This window comes from Vombatus ursinus, unplaced genomic scaffold (genome assembly GCF_900497805.2).
Source record: "Vombatus ursinus unplaced genomic scaffold, bare-nosed wombat genome assembly UNPS02009062.1, whole genome shotgun sequence".
NCBI lineage: Eukaryota > Metazoa > Chordata > Mammalia > Diprotodontia > Vombatidae > Vombatus > Vombatus ursinus.
The window spans coordinates 3,984,026-3,997,347 of NW_020948840.1; the positions used below are offsets into that span (position 1 = coordinate 3,984,026).

At 37.6% G+C, this 13,322-nt stretch overlaps 1 protein-coding gene and 1 pseudogene across 2 annotated transcripts in view; one reads left to right on the forward strand and one right to left on the reverse strand.

The window, feature by feature from the left end:
- The window catches only part of CDH13 (cadherin 13), a 1,255,388-nt gene that overhangs the window by 92,023 nt on the left and 1,150,043 nt on the right, over positions 1–13,322 (reverse strand). The window lies entirely within an intron of this gene.
- LOC114034598 lies at positions 6,086–6,552 on the forward strand (annotated as a pseudogene).

The following is a 13,322-nucleotide window of genomic DNA, read 5'->3' on the forward strand; positions in this document are numbered from 1 at the left end:
TTCCTGCAATAAAAAAAATCCTATTTAAATTTCTCAGTTGGAATATTATTAGATTCTAACTCATACTATTATGTTTTAGGGCTTAACAGCACTCCCCTATCATCCCTCTTCTCAGAGACAGTTCACTAGTACAAGAGTAGCAAAATAGGCCAACATGGATGTGACGTATTTGTATCCCTATAATTGCCTGCAGTTGGGTTTCAAAGGTGTGAACTGTTGGCTCCAATGGTGAATCTATTCTTATTTTCCACAGAGGATTGTGGAGGAATGTGGGGGATGGCTACATTGAGTGTTCTTCTCCAGCTTTATTCAGTGTCAGCTCAATTGTTACGCCTGGAGTAGAGGCTGTAAAGTGAAGGGAAGAGGGCACAAGATTTTGAAACAATGGAACTGGATTTGAATCCTTGGTCTGCTACTTAACCTTGATCAATCAATCAACAAGCCCTTATTAAAAATGCCTACTAGTATCAGTCACTGTGCTAAGTACTCCAGATACAAAGATAAAATAAAAAATGAAATATTTGCTGTTATTAAGGTCCCCACTTCTCTAGGCCTCAGGGCTCAGTTTCCTCAACTATAAAATGAATGCTTTGGATTCGATGGTTTCTGAGCTTCCTTCCAGCTCTAAATCTATGTTCCAGTATTCAGGAGACCTGATCTTTTGGAATATTGACATTTCTTCTTGGCCAGTTGTACAGGTGGCTGAGTCAGAGGCTCTCTAATTTGGGTGGGGTATAGTTATTTTTCTTTGGAGGAAGTCACAAGATGGGGAAGGAAGAGGAATAATCATTTATGTGGCATCACTGTGTGCCAATCACCATGTTAAGTACTTAACCAATATTATTTCATTTGATTCTCACAATAACCTTGTGAGATAGATGCTGATATTAACTCTATTTTATAGTTGAAGAAAGTGAAGCTAATAGATCAATTGACTTGCCCAGGAGCACACAGTTAGTGTCTGAAGTTATCTTTGATCACAGGTCTTCCGGACTTCAGGCCCAGAGCTCTATCCACTAATCTCCCTAGTTGTTTCATATTAGTCACAAGACTTATGGGACCAGGTGGAGTAGTCTCAAGTACAGATAAATCTGAACAAGCGTCATAAGGAGAATTAGGGAGTGGGACGTAAAAAAAGTTTTTTTCTCTGACACATTCCAGAGAAAATCTTTTTTTTTTCTTTCTCTTCCAAACTTGAAGAAAAATCCTGGACAGAATCATTTGAGAAAATGAATAAAATGGTTAATTAATTAATGGAGCTCCCAAACATTAAGGAGAGATAAGGAAAGGCTTCATGGAAGAGGTAATATTTGGATTCAAACAATGTAAGTTGGAAGGACTTCAAAGGCCAAGCACATACCTAATCTAAGAAAATTTCTTATTCAGCATCACTGAAACCTTACAAAATCATGAAAAGTACTGCACACTATTGATTTGTTCTCTTTTCCTCTATGCCAGATTACAAGAGGACTTGCTGGAGTCAGTCACTCAGTCATTCAATAAACATTTATTAAGCACCTACTACCTGTCAGGCAATGCACTAAGCATACCTAACCAGAATATTTTTATTCCCCAAAAGTAGTCTCCATTTTCCTTCAAGAAATGATCCCATTGAAAATTTCTGTTTAAGAAGAAATTAATCTAGAGCCTGACCTTGAGAAATTCTGAAATAAGGCATTTCAAGAGAATCAGTCTATATAGGAGGACTCATCTCTTTAATTTTTTATCACATTTTAAGATATCAGGTTCTCAGATTTATTTGGAAAGCAATCCAGCAACAGACTATGAAATACATTTCCTGAATTAGTTACATGATTCCTGGCCTGTGATTTCATTATCCATGGTTAGTGCCTAGTATAGGGATATGCACCCAGGGAGAACATAGAATATTTGTTGACAGCCTTGGATTGGTGATTGACAAGTCTAAGAGGGGTAATAAAAGTAATCCGAACTTCTTTCTTTATTCCACTGCATTTTCTCTAGGTACTTAAATGTCTGGAATTGAAATAAATACAGAATGTTGATACTATAAAGGTACATTATGTCGATATTTCCTCTCAATTAAGTCCCCTTTTCTTACCTTTTTTGTAGAATCCTAAGCAGATTGACCAAGTACAGGGCTTGATGGCTAAAAGGACAACTACATTAGCATTTATCATGTGTTTCAATATTGTGTTCTGGGATCATGTGTGCTCTTGAGTAACTATATGACTTTTCATAATTGAACTTTGAAATACACGACAGTAAAAATTACACCTCCAATATTCAAACTCTCAACTCAACAAAACTTAGAACAACTCATTTTAAAATAGATGACTGAGGGGGAAAAATCCATATCAGCGGTATATATATATATATATATATATATGCTTTTGACTTTCTATTCAAAGGTCAGCTATCTGGCCTTAACTAAATCGAAGGCACCTAATCGCATGGTATAATGAAATGTTTCCATACCTCTGAGCAGCATTGAAGCCAGAATTCCATTTTTAGCTACCTCAGATATAAAGCCTTTAAAAATTTAGTTATTTAATTAATTAGATATTTCCCCCACTGGCATTTTCACAGCATAGAGTCTGACCACTTACAAAGAGTGAGCTGCAATAACAACTTTACATAAATAATTGAAATCCCAACAGCACAGGAGGTAATAAAAATGTACTGGTGCCATAAAATATACAAATGGAAGGACATCCCTTTAATTAAAAATTGTAAGGGCATCATTGTAAACAATGCATTATCATCTCATACCCCCTTATCCCAGACTTGCTGAATTAAGAAAAAATAAATAAATGATCTCAAGATGAAGAAGAAGAAAAAAAGACCTATTATTGAGGTCAGTAACTATTTTTAATTAAGATCAACTGTTAATAATGAAATTCAGGAGAATATGGCTTTTCTTTTAATTTCCCCAGGTAGAAATGTTATTAAATTTGGCCTTTAACTCTTTCCTGACACACACACAGGCTTAACTTCTGATTAAGATTTAAATAGTGGTTACAATTTTTTTTTTAAAAAGTCCCACATCAAAACTCTTAAATCTGCCCCAGATGTAGCCAATTCATGATCATGAAATCAATATTTGGAAACTGTTATTCATTTATTAATATGTGACAAATTAAAAAAGAATTTTGGAAGACTCTTTTTGGGTAAATGGAAAGGTCTTTTAACATTTTTTTCTTCAAATGAGTATGGGTTCATGCTGAACACATCTGTATCTTTAATTGAATGGTTTTTACTGGTTATTCCCACTGATCTTAGAACACATGGAACTGACAATTTATAAGGATGTTAGCATCTGGTTTCTGCCAAATCTTTTATCATTCTAGTGCTTCTTTTTGGATGGGCTTCAATTATTACATTAAACATGGAGTTGTTAAAAAAGACTTCATTTACTGGGGGTAGATTGGTAAAAATTGCCATCAGAATTTTTACTGCTCCTTTGGAATTGAATTTTCTTTATACTCTAATGCATTTCTTCACTACTTTCAACTTAACAAATGAATTATAACATCAAGCTGAGAAATATACACATTTAAAGAACAAGCAGGAAAATTACTTGAAAAACACAGATCCTAGAAGAAATCAGGATAAGACATTTTGGCATTCATTTTAATTTTTTTTTAAGACATGAATAACTAATTTGAATTTGCCTTAAATATTAGGGGTTCAGAGAACAGGTTCAGTTTGGACCTGGGTTGCACCAGAACCAGTTGTCACAAGATTCCTTAATGTTTCTTTGATGAATTCTTTTTTTTTTTATTTTTATTTTTCGTGACAATACGGCCCATTTGTGCTTTCCACATACAACCCACCTCACTTCTAATATGCGAATTTAGAAAATTCTGAAGCCCTCCTTTAGCTCATTCTGGTTTACAGTCCTAGTACTAGGTCTCCATATTTGTTCTCCTTGGTTAAAACACTGTGCATTGAATGCCACTGGTTCTGTCTGCTGTCTCACAGATGTTTTTATTTCTCAAGTTATAGAGGAGAGAGAGAACTGTTTCAGAGAAATTCAGAGGTTTGTTGACAAATACCTGGTGGGTAGGGAAGCCTCCAAATCAATTAGGTATCCATGCTTCTTGTCTCTACCTTCTCCCCAACATGGGTATCATCATTTCCTGACTGTGCTGAAGCGATAGTTTAAACCTCTGTGGCTTCCTTCTCTGTGGTCTCTTCCACTTTGGCTGACACTATTATTTATATGAATGCCAATGCTTTGGTGATGCTATTGTTTAGGCAGCATTCATTATTATAGTCATGCATTGTTTTTTTGCAAAATTCATATGTATTTTATATTTTAAAATTTGAAACCTTTGTTTTATAAATTGATTTCCAGGAATTTTATTCATCAGAAAAGAGTAACATACTGTCACAGACTTCTGTATGTAACATACATTCTGTCACATACTTTGTGCTCTCCCTTCCTCAGAATTTTCTCTCTTGCTTTTGCATTCAAGGAAGGGAAAAGAATAGGGACTACTGTAAGGTTGGGGGCAAGAGGGGCAGATAGGATGCCAGAAAAGAGACATTTCAGGTGTGTTTCAGAGAGAGGTTTGGTGGGGACAAGGAGCAGGTAGGCAGATAGGAATGGGAGGAGGACGTATGAAGAAGAGAATTGCTGAAATTACAGAAAATGGGTCAGGGCAAGATGATGGTCAAAGTGTGTTGGGAAGTCTGGCTTAGAGATATGTAGCTTCCTTCACCTGATAATATTCATGATTATTTATAAATCCAGAAAGCCCTTCCTTTCTCACAACTCCAATAGCTTAACTTTAGAGAGCCAAGGTGTCCCACCACATTCTGGGCCATCTCCAGTTGTCTTGATTGATATCTGGCCACTGGACTCAGATGGCTCTGGAAGATAAAGTGAGGCTGATGACTTTGCACAGCCCTCCCTCACTCAAATCAAAGTCTATTGCAAGTCATGTCATCATCTCCCTCATGTCATGGTCCTCTGAGAATGAAGGACAAGCCATGCAATAAACTGCCTGTTGCTATGATTCTGGTTGTGTGTCTCTCAACATTGGCAACTCTAAGTCATAGATAAGGGGTGAGCGCAGGGAGGCAGGGTGGAAATGTTCCTAGGATTATAAATAAAATGGACTTTTAGAGAACATTGAATAGAATGTGAGCTCCTGAAAAGCAGAGGTTTATTGATTTGTTTTTCTTTTGTTTCCTTAGCACAATGCCTTTCACAAAGAAGGTGTTTAATGAACATTTGTTATATTTAATTGAGCCCACCCTTTACACCTTCCTGCTATTATACAGAGGAGGAGACTGAGGTCCTGTAATGGGCTTTTGCCAGTCCTTGACTATGGCTTTTATATATATTTGGTTTCTGGAACTATTCTCCCAACATCCACCAACAGGCTGGGTCCCTAGAATTCACTGCTACTTCTTCCCCCATGGTTCTGTGAGTAGCTCTAATGAGTTGGGTGGTGGATATCTAATGCTATAATTCATGAGCAACTAGCAGTGTACTTCCATCCATAATTATCTATTAATATCAATTAATCTGCCAAATAAAATTCGATTTTAGAAAAGGGTGTTTACCGTGGTAGTAGAGTTGGTTCCACCGGCACAAAACATCACTCAGAAATCTGTGATAGACTTTCCTAATGATATGATCAAAGTCCATGGGGAAAGTCGGCTGAAGCTAAGACCACATGGGGACAGGGACTAACACAGTTCCTGGAAGTTATTTTGCTACAGTCTCCAAGACATCCCCCTTAAGTGTGATTGTAGTTTCTCTGCTGGGCTCCTTGTCAAGTCTTGAAGCTGTCTGGGTGTGTTGTTTTGTTTTGTTTTGTTTGTTTTGTTTTCCCTAAGCTACCAATGTAGACACTCTGCTGACTATTTTAGGGACACCATTAAGATTATGACAATGATGAGAAACCCAAAATTATCTGATCTCTAAAATTCAAAAGGCTTACCCTTACCAGGGGCTTAAGCATTTTAGTAGGAGTACAAATTCTGAGATGGCTTCATCTGTACTTGGTCCTCTTCCTCCTCCTTCTCCTCTTTTTTCTTTCTGCCTGACCTCCCTCTATGCTCCACCCTTCAGCCTATAGCAGCCCTCAACATGTCCACCCTAGCCTGGAGGTACCTTATGCAGGATTTCAAGAGACTGTAAAAAGAAGTTGCTGCCCGGGTCATTAGAGGCTCTTTGGAAAACAACATTATGGTGTGGAATGGAGTAATTTGGGTACCCAATGGGAAGATGGGAAACTTGAAGATGACACATTTAAACTTTCAATAGAATTTACAGAAGGATATTCAAATAAACCACCCTCAGTAAGACATGTCTCTAAAATGTTTCGTCCAAATGTCTAAGAGTACGGTAGTATATGCCTGGATATACTTCAGAATCATTGGAGCTCAACCTATGATGCTTTCTCCATTTTGACAACCATAAAATTTTTATTGGAAGAGCCTAATCCCAAAAGTCCAGCAAACAGCCAGGCTGCTCAGCTATACCAAGAGAACAAATAAGAATATAAAAAATGAGTTTCAACTTTCAGGATTGTTGAACCAGTATGGTACAAATAGACAATCTGGTCATAAAAAAAAAAATCTGTCTTTCCTCTTCCTTCTTTTTTCTCTTAGAATTATTACATTTTTTGCCGGGCTAGGCAATGGGGTTAAGTGACTTGCCCAGAGTTACACAGCTAGTAAGTGTGAAATGTCTGAGGCTGGATTTGAATTCAGGTCCTCCAGGGCCAGTGCTCTATCCACTGTGTCACCTATCTGCCCCTTATTACATTTATTTTATTTAAAGCATAATAGCTCCCATGCTGTTGCCACCTTTCATTGCTGAAGCTTCCATTCCTCCCTCCCCTTCTGACATCAGAAAACACCTACTACAAAGTAAAAATAGATAGATAGATAGGTAGATAGATAGATAGATAGATAAATTTCAAAATGTCTTCTGGCAAAAGGGGCAGGGGCATTCAATATGTGAAATTTGAAATTTGAAAATATGATATTTGTTCTTATCTCCTGTTGTAGATACTACATCAGCTATTTCCAGGGATACTGCTAGGAGTAGGAGACCAATGAGAAGTCTTTATAATCAAATTCTCTGAAGATCACAAGGTCCTTATCTAGTGAAATTTGGGTGAAAGGAAGGAGACTAACAGCCAGACTGAGTTGAAGGTTCTCTCATCTCTACTCCCTTCCTTTCTGTACCTGCCCCCAAATAATTCCTTTTAAAGGGCCTGGCTAGAGTCTTCTACCATTAGGATGATAAATACTCAAATCCCTGGAGTCCAAATTGGATTATTATTTTACAGACAACCCACAAGACCTGACCAAGTTTTCTCAAACAAACCAAATATACTTACTGTGCAATGTCATTAAAGTTTATCCCATAGCTTTTCAAGGACATCTAAAGTGATCAAGACATTTTTCCACACTTATTCTAAAGCGTATTATTGATCAATTCAATTGAGAAGTGTTTTCACCTGGTTAAGGTGTCTGGGCCTATAATTTTTTTTGGTTAGATATTTTAAGTGGGGTAGAATGGTTGATTTGTTGACTCATACCCACGTGTACACATATATTTAGAATGAGGAAATGCCCTCCAGGGGTGGTGGGTAGAATTAAAAAAAAAATTACCTAAGAGCAGGGAAACAAGACTAAAAGATGGAAAATCCAGAAAATCGAGAGTGTAAACTGGGGAATGGAGGGTGGGGCTTTCAGACTCATGCAGATTCAAATCATACAGACCCTGTTTTGACATGGCATAAAGTACTTTATGGATAATAGCAACTATAGGTGGAAGGATCATTGATTTTTTTCTGACCTGAAAAGACTCTCATCATTCACATGGAGGTGCTGTTATCGAAATCTAGAATAAGTTATTCTGTTGAGTACAGAGGGAGAGACAAGGGGAGACATCTACTATTGCGCCTTATTTTTCCATTATGCATCCTTTGATGATATGAGTGAAAGTACAATTAGCACTATTATAATTGGAGAGAGTTCATTCCAAGCTAAATCTGGAAACTGAGGCTCTTCAGGGTTAATTGAAGCACCAATGGGTTTAATGACTTTTCTAAAACATGGAAAGTAACAGAGTTTTTCAAACCTAGGTTCTCCTCTTCCAAGTCTAGGGCTTTCTACAGTATTACCCTGCCTCTTAATTCCTTTATTTTAAAGTAAAATTTAGGTATTCCTAAGCCATGAATGTAGAGCTCAAACCATATTTCATCTGTTATTTTAACCAGCTATGAATCAAAGTAATAAGCTGAGTTAGGCCATAATAAATGCCTGAAAAGTGTGATTACCAACAAGCAAGAAGATTTTAGTAGCCATCTAATTAGTCACCCCTAATCTCTCTGCTTTATTAGGATTTGTCCATTCATGGCTAATTTATTATCATACAAAAATACAGCCCAATGAGAAAATTCAAAGAAACCTTATGTTCTATACATGATTATATTAGACAATAGGTACCTGCTAAATGATAAATCTCTTATCTATAGAGTCATTACGGTTGAAAACTTATTCCTTATTGGATCTGGCTGAGTAATACCAAAATGTTATTATCTAGAGTTTCCATCTGACAGAGATTTAGTCCAAGTCAGAATAATGGAGGGTTTTTTGCTCAAGGGATCTGTAGAAATGAGACTCAGAGTTCTTTGCCCATGATTTGGAAGCTATATTTTATTTAGGTAATTTCTGATCTATTTGTCTATTTCTAGCACAGTGCCTAGAACCCAATAGGTGATAATAAATGCATGTTTACTTAACTTGGCTTTGATATTTATTTTGATATTTGATATATAACTCTAAGTAAAAGTTAAAGCAGTATAAAACTAACCCAAAGGAGCAAAGTGAGAAATACTACCAGGCACTGGAGATTAAACAATTCTGACTGGGGGACATTGTTCAGCTCTTAGTATCCTTCTTGCTAAGGCAAAAATGTAAATTCCTTTGGGTTATAGAGTACTTATTGATTGGGGCAGAACACATAATAATAATAGTTTTGTAACAACAACAACAACAACAACATAATAATAATGCCCAAAGGAATTTACCTTTTTGCCTTAGCAACTAGGAAACTAAAAACTAAGCTCAGTGTCCACATGGTGGGATTCTCTAATCTCCAGTTCCTGATAATATCTACTGCTTTGCTCTTTTTAGTTAGTTGAACATTTCTTTTACTTTTACTTATGGGTATGCATTCTAAGTAAATAGCCAAGTCAAGTTAACATAAATTTATTAAGCACCTACTATGTGACAGATACTATGTTAGATAATCTTAACTGCTATTTCTATAGTGCTTTTAAGTTCACAAAGTACTCTTTTTTTTTTTTTTTGCTCTTTGCTAGGCAACTGGGGTTGAGTGACTGGCCCAGGGTCACACAGCTAGTATGTGCTGTGTGTTGTGTACCTGAGACCGGATTTGAATTTAAGTTCTCCTGACTTCAAGGCAGAGCTTTATCCACTGCACCACCTAGCTGCCCCAAAGTACTCTCTTCTTAACAAGGCTGTATGGTAAATAACATAAGAAGTATTTTGTAGCCATTTGCATGAAGCCCATTTGCCAGATGAGGAAACTGAGTTTCAGAGAGGAACTGTGAGTTGCCCAGAATCTTACAGCTGGTAATTTTCAGAACTAAGCTTTGGTAGCCGGCCTCCTGACTCCAAATCCAGCATTCTTTGTATTTTACTGTCCTGCTTCTCATAAGCAGGTAAGTCCATCATAAGGGATAAACTTTCTCCTGAAAATTAATATAAGTAGAGAATTATCTAAGAATCGTTAAACAAGCACAAGAGTGGAGACGATGTCTTTAATACAGCTCCAAGAGACACACAAAAAACCGTTCTTGTAAAAGTTGTGGGCATAACATCAAACCTTAATTCAGTGACGACATTTTTACATAGACAACCAAGATACCATGGTCCAAGTATATTATGTTCCATTGCCAGTCTTATTTCATTTTATTCATTTTCATGCATTCTCCACTCAGGAGAACCCGGGGCCATTTGTTGTTCCACATACATACCATTCTACCTCTTCTCTCTGTACTTTTGCTCCAATGCTGCCCCATATCTGGAATGCACTCTTTTCTTCTCCTTATGTTATGCCTAGATTGAAGTACATCTCAAGTACCATATCTTATAGTAGGTTTTTACTGATTCCATCACCATCTTCCCTCTCCACCCCCCAATTATGACCATTTTCTCTCTTGAAATTACTTTTTACATTGTTTGTAATTATTGTCTTGTCTACATGATGCATTTCCCAAGTAGAGCTCCTTGAAGGTAGAGACTATTTAATTTTATTTCTTGTGTCTCCACTGCCTAGCACAGTACTCTGAACATGTTGTTGTTGTTGTTGTTGAGTTGTTTCAATCATGTCTCTTTGTGACTGCATTTGTTTTTTTTTTGTTTGTTTATTTGTTTTGTTTTGTTTTGTTTTTTAGCTTTAGCAAAGATACTGGAGTGCTTTATCATTTCCTTCTCTACCTCATTTTACAGATGAGGAAACTGAGGCAAACAGGGTTAAGTGACTTGCCAAGGTTTACACAGCTAGCAAGTGACTGAGGCCAGATTTGAACTCAGGAAGATAAGTCACTCTGTCCCTGGCACCACCTCCATGCCCACTGTTTTCCATCTATGCCCCACCTCTATTGAATTTAGTAGGCACTTAAATATTTATTGAATTGAATAGAACTGGGAAAAAGGAGAGTAATGAATATTTGGCATATCCATTAGGCTGCCTGTCAGGTCATGAGCTTTTGACAAGAATTAGATGACAGTCAATGACAAGTGATTTCCCCAGCGGACCTTATCATGCTGACATTCTGTCCTGTTTATTAAAGAGAGATCCTTGTGCTCTAGATGTTGTTCATGGAGGAGATCAAGTTCACACAGCCATGGTGGTCTAGAAGCCTAGTTTGCATTCTAGCCCATAGGGCACAAAGGGTAGTGATCCCCACTTCTCTGCAATGTTTCAGTACAATGATGGCAGCAGATAGGGTTAATATTTTCTTCAAAGAGGGCCTTTGAATCTGCTCAAATACTCAAAGTTGGTTAAGAGCCAAGATCTCTATGCCACTTAACACAGAATTTTTGGCCTGACCACCCTGACCATACTAGGAAAACAGTATGGTTTCTGTAGACTCTCTTGTGCTTGATGGGTCCACAGGCTTAAACAAGCTGTGCATTACACCCTCAACTACTGAATGAATTCACACGTTAGATCGGGTAAGTATAGTGCTGGAGCATGTCTGCCAAACACAAAGATTTCAGTTACAGTATCACTGTTGGCAAGCCACTCTAAGAACAATTAGCCAACAGGCTCCGATGCTATTGAAGTCCACTCCTGGCTCAAGATAACAAAATGCTGCTATCAGCATAGATAAGAGTGCTTGTCTTCCCATTTGCAAGAATAAAAAGGAATAAGTCCAATTCATCTAAGAGCTGCACCCCTGTTCCTTAAATACAAATTTAAAAAGAAAAGGGGCCAGGTGTGGCTCTGTTTTACATCACAAAGAATTATAATTTTCCTTGTTGTAAAGTGGTTCCAGCTACTCTGCTTTTAGAAATAATATTATAGAACACATTTTAAAGGAGCATTCACAGCCAGGGATCTGTGCCAAGATTATATCATTTGATCCACAGATGGTACCTGTCTACAGAGGTAAAGGTTGAGAAAACATCAATGAATGTCCCAATTAAACTTAAATTACTCTTTATTTTTATTATTATCATAGCTGCTATTTACAAGGTACTTTAAGGTTTGCAAAGTACATACATCATCTCAATCAAACACAAACATACCCTGAGATTGGTGCTATTATCGTTGTTCAGTCATTTCTGTTGTGCCTGACTCTTCATGACCCCATTTGGGGTCTTCTTGGCAAAAATACTGGAGTTATTTGCCATTCCTTCTCCAGCTCATTTCACAGATGATGAAACTGAGGAAAACAGGGTTAAATGACTTGCCCAGACTCACACAGCTACTAAATGTCTGAGGCCAGATTTGGCTCAGGAAGATGAGTCTTCCTGACTGCAGGCTCACTACTCTTATCCACTGCACCACTTTGCTGTCCTAGCATTGCTAGTTTGCTCATGCTATTATTACTCCCATTTTAAAGATGAAAAAGCTGAGGATGAAAAAGGTGATGATTTGCCCAGGGTCCACAGCTGTTAAGTGCCTAAGGCAGGATTCAAATTAGGGTCTCCTGACTACAAATCCAAAGCTCTGCCCATTATTCCACCTAGCTGTCGCGTAATTATTTTTCCTGATAGGATAAAACAGAAGAGAGTGGCAATCACCAGTCGAATGGATATTCCTCATGTAAAATGTTAGATTGAGAGACACAAGCCTATAATTTGGTGAGAAGGATGTTAGTTTAGAGGGATGCCCCAGGGACCAGTTAAAACTGGGGTAAAATGAGTTAGGTGTTTTGTACCGGCTCACATGGCTAGTAAGTGTCTAAGCCTCAAGTCTTCCTGACTCCAGGCTTGGTGCTCTATCCATTATATCACCTGGCTGTCCCTCTGGCAGACATAGAGTTTTTCAGATTTAAAGATTAGGTCAACTGTTTACTCTGATTCTATAATGAGGAAAATTTACCTGTTGAATAAATAGTTTGGTAAAGATTGGGGACCTTCACCCAAAGCAAGAACACATACAGCTCAAGTGCTACTTTCTACTTAAGACCTTTGCTGATCTTCCTGGCCTCTTACTGCTTGTTCTTGTTGACCTGTAACCAGTGCTCTCTTCTTCTTCTCGAAATTACTTTGTAAATGAAAACTAGCATGACATCGTGCATGGAGGGAGAGCTCATCTCAGCATCAAAATGACCTAGGTTTAAGTCCCATTTCTAACACATACTATTGTGTGTCTCTGGGCAAGTCACATAGCCTCTTGGTGCCATCGAAAACTTCAAAGACTGAGAAAATTACAAGCCTTCATCTTCCATGAGGATTTCCCTAAACCAGAGATTCTCAAACTGTGGTCTTGCTACTCCTAAGGGTCCCTGAGACCCTCTCACTGTGTTTATTAGGTCAAAAACTATTTTGATAATAATAATAATAAAATATTTTAATTTTGAATATGATAAATTTCAATGAGGCAGCTAGGTGCCACAGTGGATAGAGCACTAGGCTTGGAATCAGGAAAACTCATCTTTATGAGTTTAAATCTTACCTCAGACACTTACTAGCTGTGTGACCCTGGGCAAATCACTTAATCCTGTTTGCCTCAGTTCCTTGTCTGTAAAATGAGCTGGAGAAGAAAATGGCAAACCATTCTAGTATCTTTGCCAAGAAAAACTCAAAATGGGGTCACGGAGAATTAG